Consider the following 26,737-nt stretch of genomic DNA (forward strand, 5'->3'; position numbering starts at 1 on the left):
TGTAAGACCTGAAACCATAAAACTTCTAGAAGAAAATGTAGGCAGAGCACTCTACATAAACTGTAGCAATATTTTTTGGATCTATCTCCTAAGGCAAAAGGAACAAAAAGCAAAAGTAAACAAATGGGTCCTAATTAAACTTAACAACTTTTGCACAGCAAAGGAAACCATTCACACAACGAAAAGACAACTTACTGAATGGGAAAAAATATTTTCAAATGACATGACCAATAAGGGGTTAATATCCATATCCAAAATATATAAACAGCTCATACCACTCAATATCAAAAAAATAACCCAATTAAAAAATGGGCAGAAGACCTGAATAGACATTTTCCCAAAGAAGATATACAGATGGCCAACAGGCACATGAAAGGATGCTCAACATCACTAATCATTAGAGAAATGCAAAGCAAAACCACAATGAGGTATCACCTCATGCGGGTCAGAACGGCCATCATCAAAAATTCTACAAACAATAAATGCTGGAGAGGGTGTGGAGAAACGGGAGCCCTCTTGCATGTTGGTGGGAATGTAAATTGATACAGCCACTGTGGAGAACAGTATGGAAGTTCATTAAAAAACTAAAAATAGAACTACCATATGACCCAGCAATACCACTACTGGGCATATACTCTGAGAAAACCATAATTCAAAAAGAGACATGTACACAATGTTCATTGCAGCACTATTTGCAATAGCCAGGACTGGAAGCAACCTAAGTGTCCATCGACAGATGAATGGATAAAGAAGATGTGGCACATACATACAATGGAAAATTACTCAGCCATAAAAAGGAACGGAATTGAGTTATTTGTAGTGAGGTGCATGGACCTAGAGTCTGTCATACAGAGTGAAGTAAGTCAGAAAGAGAAAAACAAATACTGCATGCTAACACATATATATGGAATCTAAAAAAAAAAAAAAAAGGTTCTGATGAACCTAAGGGCAGGACAGAAATAAAGACTCAGACGTAGAGAATGGACTTGAGGACACAGGGAGGGGGAAGGGTACGCTGGGACGAAGTGAGAGAGTAGCAGCATTGATGTATATACACTACCAAATGTAAAATAGATAGCTAGTGGGAAGGGGTTGGATAGGGAGGGGGGGAGCGAGATGCAAGAAGGAGGGGATATGGGGATATATGTATACATATAGCTGATTCACTTTGTTATACAACAGAAACTAACACAAGACTGTAAAGCAATTATACTCCAATAAATTTGTTAAAAACTAAACAAATATAATCAAGATCTTTGCCTAACTTCTTAAAGAAGCAGTGAATTAAAATTCAGGTATGGTTTTAGTAAAGACCTCAAAGCTAATGCATGAAAAATGTAGAGAAGGTGCAAAAGAGATAATAAAAATGATTATCCAACTTAAATTGACTTGTTTCATAGGAAGATTGAGGGAATTCATAACATATGTAGCTCCTGATTGAGACTAATGACAGAAAATCTACAGAGCCTAAAAATTAAGATACTCTTAAAAGTGTTCAAAATTTTCTTCGGGAGCAAGTTAAATGTGCTCTAAAATATTTAAGTCAAATATTTGTGAGGTCTTATAAATATATATGGCAATTCTATGAAACTAAAAGAATAAAATTGATTTTTCTTATCCAATAAGTAGAAGAGGTAGATGCTTATGTTGTTTTCATAATTTAATGTAAGATTTAGAAAAAAATTATTTTTATTTGCATATTTCTTCCTCTGAAAACTTTTTGATGTAAGTCCAAATTTGCACCATTGTGATTTTTAAAATAGGCAAAGGAAGAAGAAAAGTAGAGGAAGGGACAACAGGAAGTATACGGAGTCCACAAATTATATAACTCAGCTTTAAATCATAAAAACATCTCAGATTTCACAATGGACAGAGAATCTATTGAAAACAATTTTTTTTTTAAGCTGGTGGATGTCAGGAGAACAGATACTAATGAGTAGTGCTGACAGATTCTTAGGACTTTGAGTGCACAAATATTTAAGACAATATCTATTGCTAACTGGATTCACGTGACCAACCTGCTCTTTCCCAAAATATACTTTAAGCATATTAATAACAATAGCAACATTAATAGCAAGCTAATAAGTACTAATTATCTGCCAAATACTGTTCTAAGTAGTTTATGTGTTTTAACTCACATACATGGAAATAATGTGCTGTATAGTATGTTAGCCACGTGTGGATATTTAATATGAAATTTAAATTAGCTAAAATTAAATAAACTTTTAAAGTGCATTTCTTTAGTTGTACTAGCCACATTCCAAGTGCTCAGTAACCACATGTGGCTTGTGGCCACTGTATTGCACAACACAGAGAACATTTCCACCATCACATAAAGTTTTCTCCGAGAGCACTGGCTTAGAACAATATTGAAATATTTTCCTGTGAAGAGCACAGCAGTAATCTCTATAAATCTAATAAGCACTAAAAATATTTCCCAGTATGTATATTTTAACTAGAATCAGCCAAATTTTAGCATAGTAATGTTATAAATAAGATAAACCATGTTTAGCTGTAAGCAAACTAGCAAACATATGTGATAAAGAAGCATATTTTAATAGTGCTTTCTTGGTATATAAATATAACATATCATTCTGTTATACCCATATCATCTTTGCCTACTTTTTTCTACATTTAGATGGCATTTTGAAAGAATTGTGTAAAAATTTGCTTTTCCCTTTTCATCTTCATGGCTGTCAATCATTCTTCACATTTATCACACCAAGAACTGAAGATTCATGACTCCTTTAAATAATAACCGCCTTGTATTTTGCATTTAAGGGCATGTACTTTAGGTAAACCAACTACTATATTCATGGCAATGTCTTTCGCAATAAGTAGTCTTAAACTTTATTCTTAAAAATAAAAACCAGGGAACATCCATAAAAGGACTCTGAATTTTTTTCCAAAAAGCCTTTTAAAAAATAAGATTTCAAGTATATATTTCACTGTCTGAACAATGACAGCTTTGTGAGTCTTAGAAGTAGTTATTCTGCTTTTCTTTGTATCAACTTGCAGAATGCCTGGGATTTCTTTGCTATTGTATCTAGAAAATCAGTTCAAGGGTTAATGTCTAAAATAAGTAACATCAAATTCAAGACCTTGCTCTTTAAATAATTGGAAGTGAAAAGACACCACTTTCTACAAGCACCCACTTTGTGAAATTTTAGTGAAACTGGTTGCATGCCATATCTTGAATTAAAGAACTCATTAACTATGAATCAAAGTATGCATGCAAATAAATAAAAGAATGAATGAATGACTATGATACTTAAAGATCCACTTAAAAATTCACATGATACATGTCATTAAGCATTCTGAGAGAGTAAAGAACACAGTCTCTTCTCTAGAATGTGGAAGCAATAATAAAAAGCTTTTTATTCTTCTAATTTTTAAAATGTTTATTTATTTAGGCCTGGTTCTTGCCCCTTTCAAGACAACTTCTTCAGAGTTTTATAATATTTTCCCAGAGTTGTGTTACTAAGAAATCAGCTGAGGAAATTAGCATAATTATCTGCAGACAGTATATAATTTGGGGCCAATAAAAGAAATGCCAGCATAAGAGATCAGGAATAAGAAACCTTGTTTCTCTATAAAGCTTTTTATTTTATTTTTTTAATAACAGACAATTAGTCTATCACTAACCATAAACTAATGGCTAAAGAAAAAAATTAGTCACTGTGGGATAACTATATTGTCATTAATTTGTTCAACAAGTATCTGTAAAGAAATACTTACAGTAAAAGAAGTGAGACAAGGCAGTGAGACAGTGAGAGGAGAGGTAAGTAACAAACACTCTATATTATGTGGATTCATCCCATCTGGGACTTCTATCCTCCCCTCGATGCTGATCTCATAACTCTTCTTTACATTGTTAGCACCCAAGTTTCTTCAAATATCTAAGGTAAGAAATTAATAAAATAGAAAACATATAAAATGAAGTGGAACAATAGAACTGTGTTGTTTCTTTAAAAAGAGTAATAACCCCCTGATGAAACTTTGGGGAAATAAAGCATAAAATGAAAAAGCTCTTAGGAAACAAATCAAAGAAAAAAGATAATGTACAAATAGCCAATGCCAGAAATGGAAATGATAAAATCATTACAAATCCTAGAAATAGGAAGGTAATGACAGTATTGTAAAAAAAAAAAAAAAAAAAAAAAAAAAGACAAAAGAACTTTACAACCAAAAATATAAAAATATCAAACTCTAGAGGAAATAAACAAATTCCTGGAAAATTACAAATTTCTAAAAAAACTTAAGAAATAGAAGACCTAAGTAATCCTATACCAGTTAAAGTAATTGATCCATACCTCATCTTCCTTCAGAAACTCTAGGCTCATAAGATCCACTAGCAAATATTATAATACTTTAAAAAAATAAATAGGGCTTCCCTGGTGGCGCAGTGGTTGAGAGTCCGCCTGCCGATGCAGGGGACATGGGTTCGTGCCCCGGTCCAGGAAGATCCCACATGCCGTGGAGCGCCTGGGCCCGTGAGCCTTGGCCGCTGGGCCTGTGCGTCCGGAGCCCGCAACGGGAGAGGCCACGACGGTGAGAGGCCCACGTACCGCAAAAAAAAAAAAAAAAGTAAATAATGCCAGACATATAAACACTTCAAGAGAACAGGAAAAGAGATAATGCTTCCTAACACATTTTATGAGGACAGCAAAATTTCGATACAAGCTCTGACAAAGACATCACAATAAAGGAAAATTTTAGGTCAATGTTACTCATAAAAACAGATGTGAAGTACTAAATGTATATTTTTTATTATGAATATATTACTGTTTTCATATTTATTCCACAAATCTAAGTTTAACTTTAAAAATCAATCATTAACAGAATGAGGAAAAAAAGCACATGATCATTTTAATATATGCATAAAAAGCATTTGGTCACTACAACATCTGTTCATAATAAAAAATATCTTAGAAGACTAAAAAGAGAATTTTTCTAATGTGATAAAAAGTGGCTACAAAAATACTCACAACTATACTTAATGGTGGAATGTTGATTTCAATTTGGTATTAGGAATGAGCCAAGAATGGCCACTAATACCACTTCTTTTAAAATATTTGAACTTTTTACTGGTGATCCTAGTGAGAAAATAAGACATAAAAAAAGAAAAATATATATATATAAGTATTGGAAAAGAAAAAATACATTGTCATTATAGATAGTATAACAAGTTTGTTAGATACAAGAATAATATGTAATGCTCAATTGAATATATATCTTGAAGAAACATAAAACAAATTATTTTAAATGAAACTATCATAATAAATTTAAAATAAATACATTGGAATAATAAATCTTACAAAAGACATATATGGCCTAAAATATTAAGAGATATTAAAATAGGCCTATAAATAGATACAATATTTGATTTTTCCTAATTAATCTGTAAAGTCAATAAAATCCCCATCAAATTCCTGTCAGATGGTTAAGACCCGAGAAGCTGGCTCAAATTTATATGGAAACACAGTGGGCCAAATTTAGCCAGGAAACTCTGAAAGAATATGGTCTGAGGAGTTCTTTACTGTATATCATATACAAAGTTAGAATAATTAGTGCATTGTGGTGTTGGCATAAAGATAACCAAATTGACCAATGACACAGAATAGAGATCCCAGAAACAAATACTATGTACATGGGTACCTGACTTACCCATGTGGCATTGTGGAACAGTGCAAAAAGGAGGACATTTTCAATGATAAGCTTAAACTTCTGTTTCAATTTAGAAAAATAAGGGCAATCTGACTCCCACTATAAACTTTACATGAAAATCATCTCTAGGTGGATTTTACTGTATATGTAAAGGTAAAAGGCACAACAATTAACCTCCCAGGCTGACCTAGAATATAGAAAAATGTGATTATTATCTCCAAGAAGGGAAGGACTTCTTAACCAAAAAATTAACCATAATTAACAATCAATAAATTGGATGACGTTATATTTAGAAACTTCTGCTCAACAAAATTGAGACAGTGAAGAATGAAACACAGCGTGTGAGAAGTTATTTGCAACCTATAAGCCCAAAAAAGAACTTATATGTCTAATATGTTTTAAAACATTGTAAATCAAAAAAAAAAAGAAAAAGAAAAATTGACAAGCCACTTGAATAGGAAATCTACAAAAGAAGATGAGTCAATAAACATATGAATAAATCCTTAACCTTATAAATCATCAGGCAAATCCAAACTAAACATGCCAGTAGGTAACACTAGATGTTAGGCTAATATATATTGCTATATGCAAGATAGAATGACTGAAATTTTAAAAGACTGACAATACCAAATGTTGCTGTTGTGGACTGAATATCTGTGCCCCTCTCCCGCAATTTAGTATGAGGTCATGAGTGTGGGGCCCTCAAGATGGGATTAGTGACTTTTTCAGACAAGAAACCTGAGAGCTTGCCGGCTGTGTCTCCTCCCTTAAGCATACAAAGAAGAGATCATGTGAGCACGAAGTAAAATGGTGGCTGCCTACAAGCTAAGAGACGAGGCCTCAGAATGAAACCTGCCTTGCTAGCACCTTGATCTTGGACTACTCAGCTTTCAGAAATGTGAGAAATAAATCTTTATTGTTTAAGCCACCCAGTCTATGGTATTTCGTTATGACAGCCTGAGTTAACTAAGACAGTGAGCAAATACCAAGGATGCTGCCTATACAAAGTATACAATGACAAGGAAATGAAGCAACTGAACCCTTCATACTTGCTGGGGATGGTGTAAATTTGTTTGTAATTATCTACTGAGGCTGAGCATATGCATACCCCATAACCCAGCAATTCACCCTCTTCAGGAATTGCATACATATGTGAATCCAATAAATATATGCATCCAATAAAATGTGCAGTCAACAAAATTGCATACATATGTGCATTAAGAAATGATGATTCTTGCATTATTTGTAATAGGGAAAATTCCAAATATCTGTCCATTGTATATACATATATTAAATAAAGTGTAGCCTATTAATAAGCTAGAAAAATATATAACAATGAAAGTGAACAAACTATAGGTATTTGCAACAACAGTGATGAATCACACAAGCATAATGTTGAGTAAAATAGGGTAGATGCAAAAATATCATACATATTAGGAACAGTATTTAGGTGTGAAAGTCCAGAAGGTAAAACCATGAAAGAAAACATGAAAGGAGATATGCAATATTGGCAATGCCCTACTCTTTTTGACTCAGGTGCTGTAACACAAGTATGATCTTTGTGATAATTCATGAACTATGCATTTTTAAATGTTTTTGAGATATAATTCATATACCATAAAATTTACTATTTTAAATCGTAAAATTCAAAGGTCTTTAGTATATTCAACTACTATGCATTCATCATCGTTCACTAATTCCAGAATATTTCTATCACCGCCCCCTCAAAAGAAATTGTATGCTTTTTAGCAGTCATTCCCAATTCCCAGCTCCTCAAATCCCCTGGCAGTCACTTATCTACTTTCAGTCTCTGCAGATTTGACCTGGATACTTAATAGAAATGGAATCATACAATATGTGACTTTTTTATGTCTGACTTCTTTCACATAGAATAATGTTTTCAAGATTATCCATCATGTAGCATGTATAAGTACTTCATTACTTTTCATTTTTGAATTATATTCCATTGAATGGATATACCACATTTTTTAAATCTGTTCCTCAATTGATGGACATCAGGATTGTTTCCACTTTTTGGCTTTTCTGAGTAGAACTGCTATGAACATTCATGGACAAGTTTTTATGTGAACATATGATTTCAGCTCTCTTTTGTATATACCAAAGAGTGAAATTGTGGATCATAAATTAACTCTATGTTTACTTTTTCAGGTACATCCAAACTGTTTTCTATAATTGCTGCATCATTTTACACTTCTACCAGCAATGTTTAGGGTCCCAGTATCTCCACATTTTCACAAAGATTTGTTATTGTCCATATATTTTTTATAGCTACCCTAGTTTTTATGAAGAGGTATCTTATGGTTTTGATTTGGATTTCCTTAATAACTAATAATGTTGGGCATCTTTTTATGTGCTTACTGGCCATTGTATATCTTCTTTTTTTTTTTTTTCTCCTCTGGTTGTTTGTGACCTAGGTGAAATAAGTCAGAGAAAGACAAATACTGTATGATCTCACTTATATGTGGAATCTAAAAACAAAATAAAACAAAACAAAAATGAACTTATACATACAGAGAACAGTTTGATGGTTGCGAGGCTGGGGTGGGAGGTAGGGGAAATAGGTAAAAGTGGTCAAAAGGCACAAACTTCCAGTTATAAGTAAGTTCTGAGGATATAATGTACAGCATGGTGAGTATAGTTAATAACACTGTATTGCATATTTGAAAGGTGCTAAGAGAGTAGATCTTAAAAGTTCTCATCACAAGAAGAAAAACTAACTATATGTGGTGACAGATGCTAACTAAACTTATTGTGGTTAGCATTTCACAGTACACACACACAGCAAATCATTATGTAATACACTTTAATACAATGTCTTATGTCAATTATATTTTAATAAAAGTGTAAAAAATATAATTATTATAAAAAGTAATTTGTATTAGTGAATTTGAAAACCTGGATAAAATTAATAATTTTCTAGGGAAATGCCAATTATAAAAATTGATTCAAGAGATCACAAATAGCAAAGAAAAATATAATTTTGACTCATGTTAGTTATAAAAATTGATACCAAAGTCCTGGATTAAAATTTACCAACTCTCAGGCAGGCTAATTGATTTTTTTCTGATGGGAATTAGTCTATTAAGCAATATCCCTGTGTCTTGCTAAAGTTAGTCAGGGTAGGTTTCTGTTGCTAACAACCAAAGAAAACCAACTGAAGCATAAATTGGGGCTTGCCTTAGTCAACTTGAGCTGCTGTAACAAAAAATATTTTAGACTGGGTGGCTTAAACAACAAAAATTTATTCCTTACAGTTCTAGAGTCTGGGAAATCCAAGATCAAGGTGCCAGCAATGTAGGTTTCATTCTGAGGTCTCTTCTCTTGGATTATAGGCAGCTGCCTTCTGTGTGCTCACACAACCTCTTCCTTGTGTTAGGGCAGAGACAAGGAGAAATAAACTCTCCTTGTGCCTCTTCTTTTCCAGGCATTAATCCTATCATGAGGCCCCACCCTCATGACCTCATCTTAACCTAATTACTTTCGCAAAGCCTTATCTCCAAATACCATCACATTATGGTTAGTGCTTTGACATGTGAATTTTGGAGAATACAAACTTTCAGTCCATAACAGTGCTGTTACATGGGACCCGCAATGGTTTTTTGTTACATTTTTCATAGATCATAGGTGTGGGAAACATATCAAGAATTGGCTGAGAAAATAATAGAATAAGAATGTAAAGTTCAGATCTTAATTTAGACAGTGACCTGTGATTGTAGAGCAAGAATGGATTACAAAATCTATCCCTTCAGCTTTCTAGTAATTCCTTCATTCCTTTTTACAGATACATTCTGTATATTGTCCATTATTAGGGATTAATCATATCAATGAAAAGTTGTTTTAATAAAAATATCATTAAAGTAATGTAAAAATATTATTTTTATAGATTTTCAGAAAGCATTCTGTGATATGAGATCAGACTGTTAAGAGCAGGATGGTTAACTTTTAGAAACTTCAGTTTTAGAAACTTTTAAAATGAAAACTCATAGAAAGTTAATTAACACTGAGTGAAATTTTTGAAATTCTTTAAAATAAGTCATGAAGAATCACAAAAAATATTTATTTGCCAAATTTTTCATAGATTTGATCTAGTAGAACACAAGTCCTCTTAACTTTGCCAAATTGTATTTGTTCCCAATGAACACAATTCCACTTAACTCTGACTTTCCTAATAAACATTTCATGGTTAAGATTAGGAAATATATTATTACTCAGAAATCAATTTACATGGCCTTACTTTTATTTCAGATGTAAATATTTTAAGTACTGAATTGTGTTAAACTTGGAAACAAGATAAATAAAATAAAGGTCTCAACATTATTCATTATTAATCTTCATATGGCAACAATTTTCAAGAAGTGGAGGGTATTTAGTGCTAAATTAAAGCAGACTTATGATAGAACTCGACATTATAATGACATTAGTATCAAGGATGATAATGATTTATGTGCGTCCACAATTTAGTAATGATTTCCCAGTGTACTAAGTAGGAAATGTATTCATTTAAATGAGATTAATTCTGTCCAGGTAGGTAAGTAGCATACTCCGGCCCATGAATAATTCTATCCTGTGTCTGTACATAAGTGTTTCATTGTATGGAGAGAAAGGAAACGTCCTCACGTCCAGACAACATGCAATTCAATAGGGAGATTTGCAATGATGGAGCAAACAAACTATTGATGCAAGTTAGGCTCTTAAGAACAATGTAGAGATAGAGGTAGATGTAGATAGCTATAGATACAAATACAGATGGGTGTATATAGATGTGTGTGTGTGTATATATATATATAGAGAGAGAGAGAGAGAGAGAGAGAGAGGGAGAGAGAGAGGTCATATCATTCTGGTTTGTGTCAAATCATAAGATTGAGGCCTTAATCCTTTCTTTTGCTACCTTCTCTACTTTATCCAAGTCTAAGACAACTTTTCCATGGCCATCATGGAAAGAAGTCACCTCTCCACACCTGCCCAGCTGAGCCAAGACAGGGAGTGTTTCTAGTGGTCAAATTCTTAGTGACCTCCTCTAAGGTCACTAAGGTCCTCAAAGGTCCTCTAAGGTGGTGACCTCCTCTAAGGTCACTAAGGTCCTCTAAGGTCCTCTAAGGTGGTGACCTCCTCTCTGTCTGCACAGTTCTTGGGTTCAGGGGGGCTCTGTTCCTCAAGAGAACCCACTGCAACAGACTGAAGGCAGATCTTCCCCTCCATGTAAAAAACATTAGGGAACTTACAGAGAAGCTATAAACTTAAAATCGGTTGACTTACATTTTTAATAATGTGCATATCAGAAAATTTATGGGTTTTTTGTAGTGCCTATAAAACTATAAAAATCCCCCTAGTTTTTAATACATTTTTACATCTTTCTACAAAACGAATCCCCTGGAAAATATTTATTAGAAAAAGACTTTGGAATTTCACTTTTTGAAGCACATTCCATGAAGTACAGCATAATCAGACATATTATATTGTAAAATTAAGTAGAGTAAAATATTGAACATTACCAATTAAAATGATAAATGTTAGCAGGAGAAAATGGTGTGAAGTATCCAGTGCCCTAAGTATAAAGACAAGACAAATTATGCCTGTGCCAGGTAGGATTTTCATGATCTAGAGATTTCTGGAAACGAATTTCACAAGAGTGCTAGACATTTTGCTCTATTAGGATGCCTATTGGGCAGATACCCATTTGCAGCTCCCTGAAGCATTTGCATTTCTCCATACTTAAGGTGCTTGCCAGATATAAATATGAAAATAGATCATTTCTAATTCAAAGGAGTGCCAGTTCCATGCTTGGCATTATACATTCCAATGCTCGGTCATTGAGCATTGCCACCGCAATTAAAACCAATTCTTTGAAACTGGATTACTCATTTGATGTGCCTTACATTAACCGCAGCACCACCTACCATACTGAAAATACACGTCCAAAAGAGAGAGGATATCTTTCCCAGGAAAGCCTGCCTCAGAATGATTATTTCTAGCTGATGTTACAGAAAAAGCTTCGACAATAGGCACATATCAATTCCGCACAATTCAGCTTGTCCTTCTATGATTGATGTATAATGGTTACTATTGTAGCTGTTCCAAACACTCTTGTTCCTCTTCGTCACTCTCTATCATACCATGACTTGAAAGACAATGAGCATGATGCTGCTTTTGAAAAGCTTTGATCTACTGCAGCATCTAGAAGCAGAACTGAAAAGAAAGAAAGGGGGATGAGAATTTCAGAAAACTAGCCCAGTGGCTGCTCGTTCTGATGCAGAGCATAAACCATTAGCAACCCAAAGATTAGAATGAATGTAGTTCAATTAATGCAAGAAAACGGCCAGTGCTTGATGTGTTTCTGTCAATCATATTACAGCAATAACTATAATTTGGAAGTTGAAAAAATAGGAAGGCTTATATTAGGATTAAAACTCAAGTTTTTGTTTTGTTTTGTTTTTTTTGGACTGGAATTGTTTTATGGCAACTGAAAATACAAATATTCTATTTTCCCTGTGCTTTTGGATCCAAAATATCAGCATAAATGAAAATGAAGTAAAACGTATTAGGAACAAATAAACAATGTTATTTCCAATAAAAGCTCTACATTTAAAATTCCTCTTATTGCCTTGGGCTCTTCACACTGTCTGGTATATTTTGAAACATTATACCCTGGAAGGTGATTTTATAATGCAAGTTTATTATTTTTCCTACCATGGTTAAGCAATAGAAAGTGGAACATTTCATCTTATTGCTTGTTGCTTAGAATAAAATACTTTTAAACTTCCACTACTGTGTTCCATAGTGCTGAAAGTATATATAGAGCAAAATATTGTCTACCTTGTCCTTGTCTTTACTATATTAATCCCAGTTATTTTATATTTGTATTTGTAAAGAGAAAAAAGATAGAAGTTTACTGACTTTAGGATTAAACACTTAAAATATATTTGTTCTTTCAATTTACAGCAAATGCTTTATAAAAAGAGAGCATCAGTCTTCATTAATTAAAAAGTTTTTAAAAGTATAGCACTTTTTATTCTAGAGATTTCCTGTATTATATAGGTAAATTATTATATTATTTTTGTGATTGCTGTAGAGTTTAGAATGTACGTCAACCTTGAAATATAATTTCATGTATAGTGTAAGAACCCTACAATAGTATTTATTCTTTCATTCCCTCCCTCTTAATGCTATATGCTGTTTTTGTTATAATTTTTACATCTATATATGTCAAAACTACACAATGCACTGTTAATTCTTCTGCATTATCTTTTAAAGCAACTAAAACTATGAAAAAAAGCTACTGTAAATTACCATTATTTTTACCCTTTCCACTCCACTATTTCTCTAGGAAGGTCTCAATTTCCATCCAATATCATATTTCTCTGTCTAAATAACTTTCTATAACATTCCTTTTAACACAGGCCTGATGGTCATAAGTTCTCTCAGCTTTTGATTCCCTGTAAAAGTCTCTATTTTGCATTCACTTTTTTAACGATATTTTTGCTGAGTATCAAAGTCTGTGATGAGAGATTTTTCTATCATTACTTTGAAGAAGAGTGAAGATGCCATTCCATATTCTTCTAGGCTGTATAGTTTCTAATGAAAAGAGCGGTGACATTATTATCTTTGTTCCTCTCTATGTAATGTACATTTTTATTTGTTTTTTCTGTTTGCTTTCCAGATTTTTCTTTTTCTTTTTTTTTACATCTTTATTGGAGTATAATTGCTTTACAATGGTGTGTTAGTTTCTCCTTTTTAACAAAGTGAATCAGTTATACATATACATATGTTCCCATATCTCTCCCCTCTTGCGTCTCCCTCCGTCCCACCCTCCCTATCCCACCTCCCTAAGTGGTCACAAAGCACCGAGCTAATCTCCCTGTGCTATGTGGCTGCTTCCCACTAGCTATCTATTTTACGTTTGGTAGTGTATATATGTCCAGCCACTCTCTCGCTGTGTCACAGCTTACCCTTCCCCCTCCCCATATCCTCAAGTCCATTCTCTAGTACGTCTGTGTCTTTATTCCTGTCTTACCCCTAGGTTCTTCATGACATTTTTTTTTCTTAAATTCCATATATATGTGTTAGCATACGGTATTTATCTTTCTCTTTCTGACTTACTTCACTCTGTATGACAGACTGTAGGTCCATCCACCTCATTACAAATAGCTCAATTGCATTTCTTTTTATGGATGAGTAATATTCCATTGTATATATGTGCCACATCTTCTTTATCCATTCAGCCAATGATGGACACTAAGGTTGTTGCCATCTCCTGGGTATTGTAAATAGAGCTGCAATGAACATTTTGGTACATGACTCTTTTTGAATTATGGTTTTCTCAGGGTATATTCCCGGTAGTGGGATTGCTGCGTCATGTGGTAGTTCTATTTGTAGTTTTTTAAGAAACATCCATATTGATCTCCATAGTGGCTGTACCAATTCACATTCCCACCAGCTGTGCAAGAGTGTTCCCTTTTCTTCACACCATCTCCAGCATTTATTTTCTCTAGATTTTTTGATGGTGGCCATTCTGACTGGTGTGAGATGATATCTCATTGTACTTTTGATTTGCATTTCTCTAATGATTAATGATGCTGAGCATTCTTTCATGTGTTTGTTGGCAATCTGTATATCTTCTTTGGAGAAATGTCTATTTAGGTCTTCTGCCCATTTTTGGATTGGGTTGTTTGTTTGTTTGTTATTGAGCTTCATGAGCTGCTTGTAAATTTTGGAGATTAATCCTTTGTCAGTTGCTTCATTTGCAAATACTTTCTCCCATTCTGAGGGTTGTCTTTTGGTCTTGTTTATGGTTTCGTTTGCTGTGCAAAAGCTTTGAAGTTTCATTTGGTCCCATTTGTTTATTTTTGTTTTTATTTGCATTTCTCTAGGAGGTGGGTCAAAAAGGATCTTGCTGTGATTTATGTCATAGAGTGTTCTGCCTATGCTTTCCTCAAGAATTTGATAGTTTCTGGCCTTACATTTAGGTCTTTAATCCATTTTGAGCTTATTTTTGTGTATGGTGTTAGAGAGTGATCTAATCTCATACTTTTATATGTACCTGTCCAGTTTTCCCAGCACCACTTATTGAAGAGGCTGTCCTTTCTCCACTGTACATTCCTGCCTCCTTTATCAAAGATAAGGTGACCATATGTGCGTGGGTTTATCTCTGGGCTTTCTATCTTGTTATATTGATCTATCTTTCTGTTTTTGTGCCAGTACCATACTGTCTTGATTACTGTAGCTTTGTAGTATAGTCTGAAGTGAGGGAGCCTGTTTCCTCCAGCTCCGTTTTTCGTTCTCAAGATTGCTTTGGCTATTCGGGGTCTTTTGTTTTTCCATACAAATTGTGAAATTTTTTGTTCTAGTTCTGTGAAAAATACCAGTGGTAGTTTGACAGGGATTGCATTGAATCTGTAGATTGCTTTGGATAATAGAGTCATTTTCACAATGTTGATTCTTCCAATCCAAGAACATGGTATATTTCTCCATCTATTTGTATCATCTTTAATTTCTTTCATCAGTGTCTTATAATTTTCTGCATACAGGTCTTTTGTCTCCTTAGGTAGGTTTATTCCTAGATATTTTATTCTTTTTGTTGCAATGGTAAATGGGAGTGTTTTCTTGATTTCACTTTCAGACTTTTCATCATTAGTGTATAGGAATGCCAGAGATTTCTCTGCATTAATTTTGTATCCTGCTACTTTACCAAATTCATTGATTAGCTCTAGTAGTTTTCTGGTAGCATCTTTAGGAATCTCTATATGTATAGTATCATGTCATCTGCAAACAGTGACAGCTTTACTTCTTCGTTTCCAATTTGGATTCCTTTTATTTCCATTTCTTCTCTGATTGCTGTAGCTAAAACTTCCAAAACTATATTGAATAAGAGTGGTGAGAGTGGGCACCCTTGTCTTGTTCCTGATCATAGTGGAAATGCTTTCAGTTTTTCACCATTGAGGACGATGTTGGCTGCGGGTTTGTCATATATGGCCTTTATTATGTTGAGGAAAGTTCCTTCTATGCCTACTTTCTGCAGGGTTTTTATCATAAATCTGTGTTGAATTTTGTCGAAAGCTTTCTCTGCATCTATTGAGACGATCATATGGTTTTTCTCCTTCAACTTGTTAATATGGTGTATCACGTTGATTAATTTGCGTATATTGAAGAATCCTTGCATTCCTGGAATAAACCCCACTTGATCATGGTGTGTGATCCATTTAATGTGCTGTTGGATTCTGTTTGCTAGTATTTTGTTGAGGATTTTTGCATCTATGTTCATCAGTGATATTGGCCTGTAGGTTTCTTTCTCTGTGACATCTTTGTCTGGTTTTCGTATCAGGGTGATAGTGGCCTCGTAGAATGAGTTTGGGAGTGTTCCTCCCTCTGCTATAATTTGGAAGAGTTTGAGAAGGATAGGTGTTAGCTCTTCTCTAAATGTTTGATAGAATTCGCCTTTGAAGCCATCTGGTCCTGGGCTTTTGTTTGTTGAAAGATTTTTAATCACAGTTTCAATTTCAGTGCTTGTGACTGGTCTGTTCATATTATCTATTTCTTGCTGATTCAGTCTTGGCAGGTTGTGCATTTCTAAGATTTGTCCATTTCTTCCAGGTTGTCCATTTTATTGGCATAGAGTTGCTTGTAGTAATCGCTCATGATCTTTTGTATTTCTGCAGTGTCAGTTGTTACTTCTCCTTTTTCATTTCTAATTCTATTGATCTGAGTCTTCTCCCTTTTATTCTTTTTTTTTTTTTGCGGTACACAGGCCTCTCACTGCTGTGGCCTCCCCCGCTGCGGAGCACAGGCTCTGGACGCGCGCAGGCTCAGCGGCCGTGGCTCACGGGCCCAGCCGCTCCGCGGCATGTGGGATCCTCCCAGACGGGGGCACGAACCTGTGTCTCCCGCATCGGCAGGCGGACTCCCAACCACTGCGCCACCAGGGAAGCCCCTCCCTTTTATTCTTGATGAGTCTGGCTAATGGTTTATCAATTTTGTTTATCTTCTCAAAGAACCAGCTTTTAGTTTTATTGATCTTTGCTATCGTTTCCTTCATTTCTTTTTCATTTATTTCTGATCTGATCTTTATGATTTCTTTCCTTCTGCTAACTTTGGGGTTTTTTTTGTTCTTTCTCTAATTCCTTTAGGTGCAAGGTTAGGTTGTTTTTTCGAGATGTTTCCTGTTTCTTAAGGTAGGATTGTATTGCTATAAACTTCCCTCTTAGAACTGCTTTTGCTGCATCCCATAGGTTTTGGGTTGTCGTGTCTCCATTGTCATTTGTTTCTAGGTATTTTTTGATTTCCTCTTTGATTTCGTTATTAAGTAGTGTATTGTTTAGCCTCCATGTGTTTGTATTTTTTACAGATCTTTTCCTGTAATTGAAATCTAGTCTTATAGCATTGTGGTCGGAAATGTTACTTGATACAATTTCAATTTTCTTAAATTTACCAAGGCTTGATTTGTGACCCAAGATATGATCTATCCTAGAGAATGTTCCATGAGCACTTTAGAAAAATGTGTATTCTACTTTTTTTGGATGGAATGTCCTATAAATATCAATTAAGTCCATCTTGTTTAATGTATCATTTAAAGCTTGTGTTTCCTTATTTATTTTCATTTTGGATGATCTGTCCATTGGTGAAAGTGGGGTGTTAAACTCCCCTACTATGAATGTGTTACTGTCAATTTCCCCTTTTATGGCTGTTAGTATTTGCCTTATGTATTGAGGTGCTCCTATGTTGGGTGCATAAATATTTACACTTGTTATATCTTCTTCTTGGATCGATCCCTTGATCATTATGTAGTGTACTTCTTTGTCTCCTCTAATAGTCTTTATTTTAAAGTCTATTTTGTCTGATATGAGAATTGCTACTCCAGCTTTCTTTTGGTTTCCATTTGCATGAAATATCTTTTTCCATCCCCTTACTTTCAGTCTGTATGTGTCTCTAGGTCTGAAGTGGACAGCATATATATGGGTCCTGTTTTTGTATCCATTCAGCCAGTCTGTTTGTTTTGGTGGGAGCATTTAATCCATTTACATTTAAGGTAATTATCGATATGTATGTTCCTATTACCATTTTCTTAATTGTTTGGGGTTTGTTATTGTAGGTCTTTCCCTTCTCTTGTGTTTCTTGCCTAGAGTAGTTCCTTTAGCATTTGTTGTAAAGCTGGTTTGGTGGTGCTGAACTCTCTCAGCTTTTCCTTGTCTGTAAAGGTTTTAATTTCTCCATCAAATCTGAATGAGATCCTTGCTGGGTAGAGTAATCTTTGTTGCAGGTTTTTCTCCTTCATCACTTCAAATATGTCCTGCCAGTCCCTTCTGGCTTGCAGAGTTTCTGCTGAAAGATCAGCTGTTAACCTTATGGGGATTCCCTTGTGTGTTATTTGTTGTTTTTCCTTTGCTGCTTTTAATATGTTTTCTTTGTATTTAATTTTTGACAGTTTGATTAATATGTGTCTTGGCGTGTTTCTCCTTGGATTTATCCTGTATGGGACTCTCTGTGCTTCCTGGACTTGATTAACTATTTCCTTTCCCATATTAGGGAAGTTTTCAACTATAATCTCTTCAAATATTTTCTCAGTCCCTTTCTTTTTCTCTTCTTCTTCTGGAACCCCTATAATTCGAATGTTGGTGCATTTAATGTTGTCCCAGAGGTCTCTGAGACTGTCCTCAGTTCTTTTCATTCTGTTTTCTTTATTCTGCTCTGCAGTAGTTATTTCCACTATTTTATCTTCCAGGTCACTTATCCGTTCTTCTGCCTCAGTTATTCTGCTATTGATCCCATCTAGAGTATTTTTAATTTTATTTATTGTGTTGTTCATCGTTGTTTGTTTCATCTTTAGTTCTTCTAGGTCCTTGTTAAATGTTTCCTGCATTTTGTCTATTCTATTTCCAAGATTTTGGATCATCTTTACTGTCATTATTCTGAATTTTTTTTCAGGTAGACTGCCTATTTCCTCTTCATTTTTTAGGAATGGTGGGTTTTTATCTTGCTCCTTCATCTGCTGTGTGTTTTTCTGTCTTCTTATTTTGCTTATACTACTGTGTTGGGGTCTCCTTTTTGCAGGCTGCAGGTTCATAGTTCCCGTTGTTTTTGGTGTCTGTCCCAGTGGCTAAAGTTGGTTCAGTGGGTTGTGTAGGCTTCCTGGTGGAGGGGACTAGTGCCTGTGTTCTGGTGGATGAGGCTGGATCTTGTCTTTCTGGTGGGCAGGATCGCGTCTGGTGGTGTGTTTTGGGGTGTCTGTGGACTTATTATGATTTTAGGCAGCCTCTGCTAATGGGTGGGGTTGTGTTCCTGTCTTGCTAGTTGTTTGTCATAGGGCGTCCAGCACTGTAGCTTGCTGGTCGTTGAGTGAAACTGGGTGCTGGTGTTGAGATGGAGATCTGTGGGAGATTTTAGCTGTTTGATATTATGTGGAGCTGGGAGGTCTCTTGTGGACCACTGTCCTGAAGTTGGCTCTCCCACCTCAGAGGCACAGCACTGACTCCTGGCTGCAGCACCAAGAACCTTTCATCCACACGGCTCAGAATAAAAGGGAGAAAAATTAGAAAGAAAGAAAGGAAGGAAGGAGGAAGGAAGGAAGGAAGGAAGGAAGGAAGGAAGGAAAGAAAGAAAGAAGATAAAAGAAAGTAAGATAAAATAAAATAAAGTTATTAAAATAAAAAATAAGTATTAAGAAAAAACAATTTTTTAAGAAAAAACAACAACAACAAAAAACCAGACGGATAGACCCCTAGGACAAATGGTGTAAAGCAAAGCTATATGGACAAAATCTCACACAGAAGCATACACATATACACTCACAAAAAGAGGAAAAGGGGAAAAAATCATAAATCTTGGTCTCAAAGTCCACCTCCTCAATTTGGGATGATTCGTTGTCTATTCATGTATTGCACAGATGCAGGGTATATCAAGTTGATTGTGGAGATTTAATCCACTGCTTCTGAGGCTGCTGGGAGAGGTTTCCCTTTCTCTTCTTTGTTCTCACAGCTCCCGGGGTTCAGCTTTGGATTTGGCCCTGCCTCTGCCTGTAGGTCACCCGGAGGTTGTCCGTTCTTCGCTCAGACAGGACGCGGTTAAAGGAGCAGCTGCTTCGAGGACTCTGGCTCACTCAGGCCAGGGGGAGGGAGGGGTGTGGATGCGGGGCGAGCCTGCGGTGGCAGAGGCCGGCAGGACGTTACACCAGCCTGTGGCATTCTCCCGGGGAAGTTGTCCCTGGATCCCAGGATCCTGGCAGTGGCGGGCTGCACAGGCTCCCTGGAAGGGGGATGTGGATAGTTACCTGTGCTCGCACACAGGTTTCCTGGTGGCAGCAGCAGCAGCCTTAGCGTCTCATGCCTGTTTCTGGGGTCCACGCTCTTAGCTGCAGCTCACGCCCATCTCTGGAGCTCCTTTGAGGAGCGCTCTTAATCCCCTCTCCTCCCGCACCAGGAAACAAAGAGGGAAGAAAAAGTCTCTTGCCTCTTTGGCAGGTCCAGACTTTTCCCCAGACGCCTTGTCGGTTAGCCGTGGCGCACTAGCCCCCTTCAGGCTGTGTTCACACCGCCAACCCCAGTCCTCTCCCTGAGCTGCGACCGAAGCCTGAAGCCCGAGCCTCAGCTCCTAGCCCCGCCCACCCCGGTGGGTGAGCAGACAAGCCTCGGGCTGGTGAGTGCCGGTCGGCACCGATCCTCTGTGCGAGAATCTCTCCGCTTTGCCCTCCGCACCCCTGTTGCTGCGCTCTCCTCAGCGGCTCCGAAGCTTTCCCCCTCTGCCACCCGCAGTCTCCGCCCGTGAAGAGGCTTCCTAGTGTGTGGGAACTTTTCCTCCTTCACAGCTCCCTCCCACTGGTGCAGGTCCCATCCCTATTCTTTTGTCTCTGTTTATTCTTTTTTCTTTTGCCCTACCCAGGTACGTGGGGAGTTTCTTGCCTTTTGGGAGGTCTGAGGTCTTCTGCCAGCGTTCAGTAGGTGTTCTGTAGGAGTTGTTCCACGTGTAGATGTATTTCTGGTGTATCTGTGGGGAGGAAGGTGATCTCTGCATGTTACTCTTCCGGCATCTTCCCGATTCCCCCTAGATTTTTCTTTTTATCATTGAGTTTTAGCTGTTTGACTCTAATGTGTGTAGGTGTGTTTTGGGGAATTTATCCTTTTAGAGATTCTTTGGGATTCATGGATCTGTGGCTTTTTTTCCATAAATTTTGAAAAATTTTCTGGCCATTATCTCTTTGTTCTCTTATTCTATCTCATCCTTTCTCTCTTCTTTCGAGATTCAAATTTCATGTATGTTAGGCCATTTGATATTGTCCTGAAGTTCTTGGGTGCTCTGTTCTGTTGTGAGTTTTTTTTTCCCCCAGTTTTTATCTCTGAGTTTCTCTTTGGATAATTTCTATTGATGTACCTGCAAATTTAGTTTTCTCAGCTGTGTTCGGTCTGCTGATGATACCATTAAAGGAATTCTCCATCTCTGACATTGTATGCTTTATTTTTAGTATTCTCATTTGAGATTTAAAATAGTTTCTTTCAGCCTGCTGAATCTTGCATCTGTTCATACATGTTATCAACTTTTTCGGCAAGATTTATACTAATTATAGTTATTTTAAATTCTCTTATTAGATTATTCTAACATGTCGGTCATTTTGAAATTGGATCTTCTGATTACCTCGATTAGGGATTGGCTTTTCTTGCTTTTTTGTCTGATAATTTTGCATTGAATGCTGGATATCATATGTAGAATAGCAGAGGCTAAAGGAAATAGTATTTATGCCTGAAAATGAGCATACCTCTTCGTTTGTCATGCTTCTATTATGTGGGGTTGTTATTCTAATCAGGACTTGGCTTGTTTTGGGTTTTGTTGCTGCTCTCCTAACCTTTTCCCACAGACTTCAAACACATATAGCAGTTGGTTATCATTACCTATGCTTAGAATGGGAACAAAGGTGCCAGAAGTTCTTTCTCCTTATTCTTGGTCCACCTTCATGATCAACAATATCGGCATGATTTACAAATATCTTCTGCCATCTTGGCAGTTGTCTTTTTCATTTTCTAGATGGTGCCCTTAGAAGCACAAAAGTTTTAATTTTCATGAAGTTCAATTTATTTATTTTTTGTCTTGTTGCTCCTGCTTTTGGAGCAGTCATATCTGAGAAACCACTGTGAAATCCAAGGTCATTAACATTACCTCTATGTTTTCTTCTAAGACTTTTATAGCTTTAGCTTTTACATTTAGACTAATCCATTTTGTGTAAATTATTGTATATGGTGTGAGGAAGGGGACCAAATTCGTTCTTTTGCAAATGGATATCCAGTTGTCTTAGCCATTTTTATTGAAAAGGTGATTGTTTTCCCATTGAATGGTGTTGGCACCCTTGTTGAAAAGTAGTTGACCATATATAGGTTTATAAACCTATAAATCATAGGTTTATATCTGAACTCTGAATTCTATTCTACTGATCTATATGTCTATCCTTGGTCCAATACCACACTGTGTTGGTTACTCAAAGTTTGCAGTAACTTCTGAAATAGGGAAGAATGCATCTTCTAACTTTAGTATTCTGTTTCAAAATTATTTTGGCTATTCTGGGTGACTTGAAATTCCATATGAATTTTGGAGTCAGCTTGTTAATTTCTATAAAGAAGTCAGCTGCAATTTTTATGAGGATTGTGTTGCATCTGTAGATAAGTTTGGGAAGTATTGCCATCATAAAATATTAAGTATTCTGATTTATGAACAAGGAAGTTTTCCAATTATTACATCTTCTTTATTTTACTATTGCTTTGTAATTTTCAGAGTATAAGATTTATATTTCTTTTATTAAATTCCTTCCTAAGTATTTAATTCTTTCTGACACTATCATAAAAAGATTTTTAAAATTTCATTTTTGGATTGTTCATTGCAAGTCAATATAAATAAAATTGATGTTCGTATATTGATAATGTATCCTGCAAACTTAACTGAACTTGTTTATTGTAATTGTTTCTTTCAGTTCACTTGTTTGTCTTGTTATTTATTAGTTCTAATTCTTTTTAGTGAATTCATTAGGATTTTCTATACATAAGGTTATGTCATCTACAAATAGAGATAGTTTTACTTCTTCCTCTCCAATCTGGATGACTTTTATTTCTTTTGCCTGACTAGTTGCCCTTACTAAAACCTCTAGTACAATGTTGAATAGAAACAGTGAGGAAGGATATTTTTATGTTTTTCTGATCTTAGGGGATATCCAGCTTTTTATCAGTGACTATGATATTAGCTGTGATTTTTCAATAGATGCCCTTTGTCAAGTTGAGAATGATCCCTTCTATTCCTAATTTGTTGAGTGTCTTTATTATCAAAAGGTATTAGATCCTGTCAAATGTATTTCTGGCACCTAATGAGATGACTATGTGACTTTTATTTTTTACTACATTGATGTAATGTATTATTTTCAAATGTTGAACCTACCTTGCATTCCTGGGATAAATCCCATTTGGTCATGGTGTATAATTCATTTTTTATGTTGCTGGATTTGGTTTACTAGTATTTTGTTGAGGGTTTTTGAACCTATGTTCATAAGAGACACTGGTCTGTATTTTTCTTTTCTTATAATGTTTTTGTCTGATTTTGATATCAGGGTAATACTGAACTCATACAGAGAGTTGGGAAATGTTTTCTCCTCTTCTAATTTTTAGAAGAATTTGTGAATAACTGTTTTCCATTTTTCTTTAAATGTGTGGTAGAATTTAGTGGCAAAGCCATCTGAGTCTGGGCTTTTTTGTTGGATTTTTAAGTAAACTATTTCCTCAGTCTCTTTATGTTATAGGGTCCAGTCAGATTGCCTTTTATTTTCTGGAGTCAATTTCAGTAGTTCATACATTTTTAAAATATTGTCCATTTCATCTAAATTATCTAATTTGTTGGCATACAAGTGTATATAGTATTCTCTTTAAATCCTTTTTATTTCTATAAGGCAATAGTAGTGTCTCCTCTTTCACTTCTGATTCTAGTAACTTGAGTCTTCTCTCTTTTTTTCTTGGTCAATCTAGCTAAAGATCTGTCAATTTTATTGATCTTTTCAAAGAACCAGCTTTTGGTTTTCATTGATTATTCTCTATTGTTTGTCTATTCCCTATTTCATTCATTTCTGCTCTATTCTTTATTATTTCTGCTTGCTTTCAGTTTAGTTTGCTTTTCTTTTTCAGTGTCTAAAGGTGAAAGTTTAGGCTATTGATTTGCAATCTTTTTTCCTATTATAGGCATTTACTACTATAAATTTACCTCTAAGCACTGCTTTAGTCCCATCCAATAAGTTTCAGTACATTGTCTTCATTTTTATGTATATCAAAATATGTTCTTATTTCCTTTTTGATTTCTTCTCTGACCCATTGTTTATTTAGGAGTGTGTTGTTTAATTTCCAAATATTTATGAGTTCCCCAATTTTTCCTGCTACTGATTTCTAATTTCATTCCATGTGGCCAAAGAACATACTTTGTATTATTTCTGTTCTTTTAAAGTTATTGAGGTTTATTTTATAGCCTAGTATAAGTTCTATCCTGCAGAACTGTCCACGTACACTTGAGAAGAATGTATATTCTGTGTTATTTGGGAGTGTTCTATAAATGTCTGTTAGGTCTAGTTGGTCTATAGCGTGGTTCAAAGCTTCTGTTTATTTGCTGATCTTCTGTCTAGTTTTTCTATCCATTATTTAAAATCAGATATTCAAGTTTCAGATGATTATTGTTGAATTGCCTATTTCTCCCTTAATGTCTGTCATTATTGCTTCATGTATTTTAGTGAAGTGTCATTGAGTGCATATATAATCATTATATGTTCCTGATGGATTGACCCTTTCATCAGTATAAAACATCCCTCTTTATCTCTAGTACCATCTTTTATTTTAAAGTCTATTATGCTTGATATCAGTATAGCCACTCCAGCTTTTTTGTGGTTGCTGTTTGTTTGATACATCTTTTTTATCTTTTCTCTTTCAATATGTTTGCATTTTTGAATATTCAATGTGGCAGTTTTTAAAATCAAATCTGAAAATTCCTACCTTTTAATTGGAGAGTTTAATTCATTTGCATTTAATGTAATTACTAGTATGATAGATTTACATCTGCCATTTTTGTTTGTTTTTTATATATCTCACCTCTTTTTTCTTCTTCTATTCCTCCTTTATGACTTTTTTTAAACATTAAGTGAATATTTTCAAATGTAGCAATTTTAAGTTCTCTAATGATTTTTTTTTTCACTACATTTTTTAGTTGGTTGTTTTTCTAGCAGTTGCTCAGGGCTCACCATATATATCTAAATACTACTCCTATATAGCTCTGCTCTCTTTCCCTTTTTTGAGGTACTATTTTTATGCTTATTATATCTGTTAATATTACAGACCCAACAATACATTGCTACAATTATTACTCTACAAACTAGTCATTTCCTTAGCCCAAAACACTGTTTCTCCCACTCACCTCCTTTGTGCTGTTACTGGCACATTTCTTTATGTTATAAGCCCAAGATTACATTATGCACATATTTTATACAATTGCTTTTGAAATCATTTAAGATAAGAGAAAAAATATCTATTGTCTTTTACAACTACATACTTATGTTCTCTGGTACTCTTTGTTTTTTCTCATGTATTCAAATTACCACCTAGAATCACTGGCTTTTGGCTTGAAGAATTACCTTTAGTATTTCTTAGAAGGTAGGTTTACCAGAAACAGATCCTCTCAGTTTTTGTTTATTTGGTAAAGTCTTTATTTGGACTTCATTTTTGAAAGATAGATTTTCTGGATATAGAATTCTTGGTTGACAGTTTTTTTCTTTGAGTACTTTGAATATGTTATGCCATTGCACTTTGGTCTCCCTTGTTTCTACCATAAAGTCTGTTTTTAATCTCATTGGGGTTCCTTTTTAAGTAGCAAGTAGTTTTTCTCTTGCTACTTTCACGATTTTCTCCTCGTCTTCAACTTTCATCATTTTTACTATGACATGTCTGTTTGTGGCTCTCTTTGGGTTTATCCTTCTTGGTGTTCATTGACCCTCTTAAATGTGTATAATATTGTTTTTCAATAAAGTTGGGGAGTTTTCATCCATTATTATTAAATTTTTTTGCATATATTTTTCTGCTCCTTTCTCTCTCTCGTCTCATTCTGGTACTTCCACTACATGTTTGTTGGTATATTTAATAGCCTCCCACATTTCTCTGATGCTTTCATCATTTTTCTTCATTTGTTTTTTGTTCTTCAGCTTGCATAACTTTTATTGACCTATATTCTAGTTTCCTTATTCTTTCTTCTGCCAGTTGAGCAAATCTAATATTGAGCCCCTCCAGTGAATGTTCTAATTACTGTACTTTGCAATTTCATAATTTCCATTTGCTTTTTTTATAATTTCTATCTCTATTTTTATTATATAGTTTATGTGGCATACCTTGTTTTACTTCTTTAATCATGGTTTCATTTAGTTCTGTGAACATGTCTGTAATGGCTACTTTATAGTCTTTTACTGATATATTTGATATTTGATCTCTCTCATATGCAACTTCTGTTACCTGAATATTTTTCCAGTGTATGGGTTATATTTTCCTGTTTCTTTACATGTCTCACAATTTTTTTTTGTTGGAAACTGGACATTTTATATAATATATTGTAGCAACTTTCAGTACTACCTTATTATTATTATTTATTTGTCTAGTAACTGATTGGTTCATTTCACTGAAGTTGATTTCCCCCCACCTTCAGTGTCAGCCTCTGATGTTGTTCCTCAGGGTGGTATAACTTTGGGTATGCCCACAACACACTGGGATGACAGTGGCACTGGTAGGATTCTTTTCATCTCTTTTCCCTGACTACCCCTAACTATTAAATTATTACCAATTACCAGCTGATTGCTCTATCATTTTAAAATAATGCCTTGGGGCATTATTAAACGAATCTGATAAAATGTGGCCCCTTTGAAGGACTAGTTTCTGATATGAACAGCTGGGTTTTTGTTCTGAAACAGAGGACTCAACCCAGCTGTATTATTCCCTACTTCTCTCCTTCAAATTATCTGACCTACAGTTTAGCCTGAAGCTGGAATCTTCTCCCAATTGCCTTCACCACAACCCGC

This window comes from Tursiops truncatus, chromosome 2 (genome assembly GCF_011762595.2).
Source record: "Tursiops truncatus isolate mTurTru1 chromosome 2, mTurTru1.mat.Y, whole genome shotgun sequence".
In the NCBI taxonomy this organism is placed as follows: Eukaryota; Metazoa; Chordata; class Mammalia; order Artiodactyla; family Delphinidae; genus Tursiops; species Tursiops truncatus.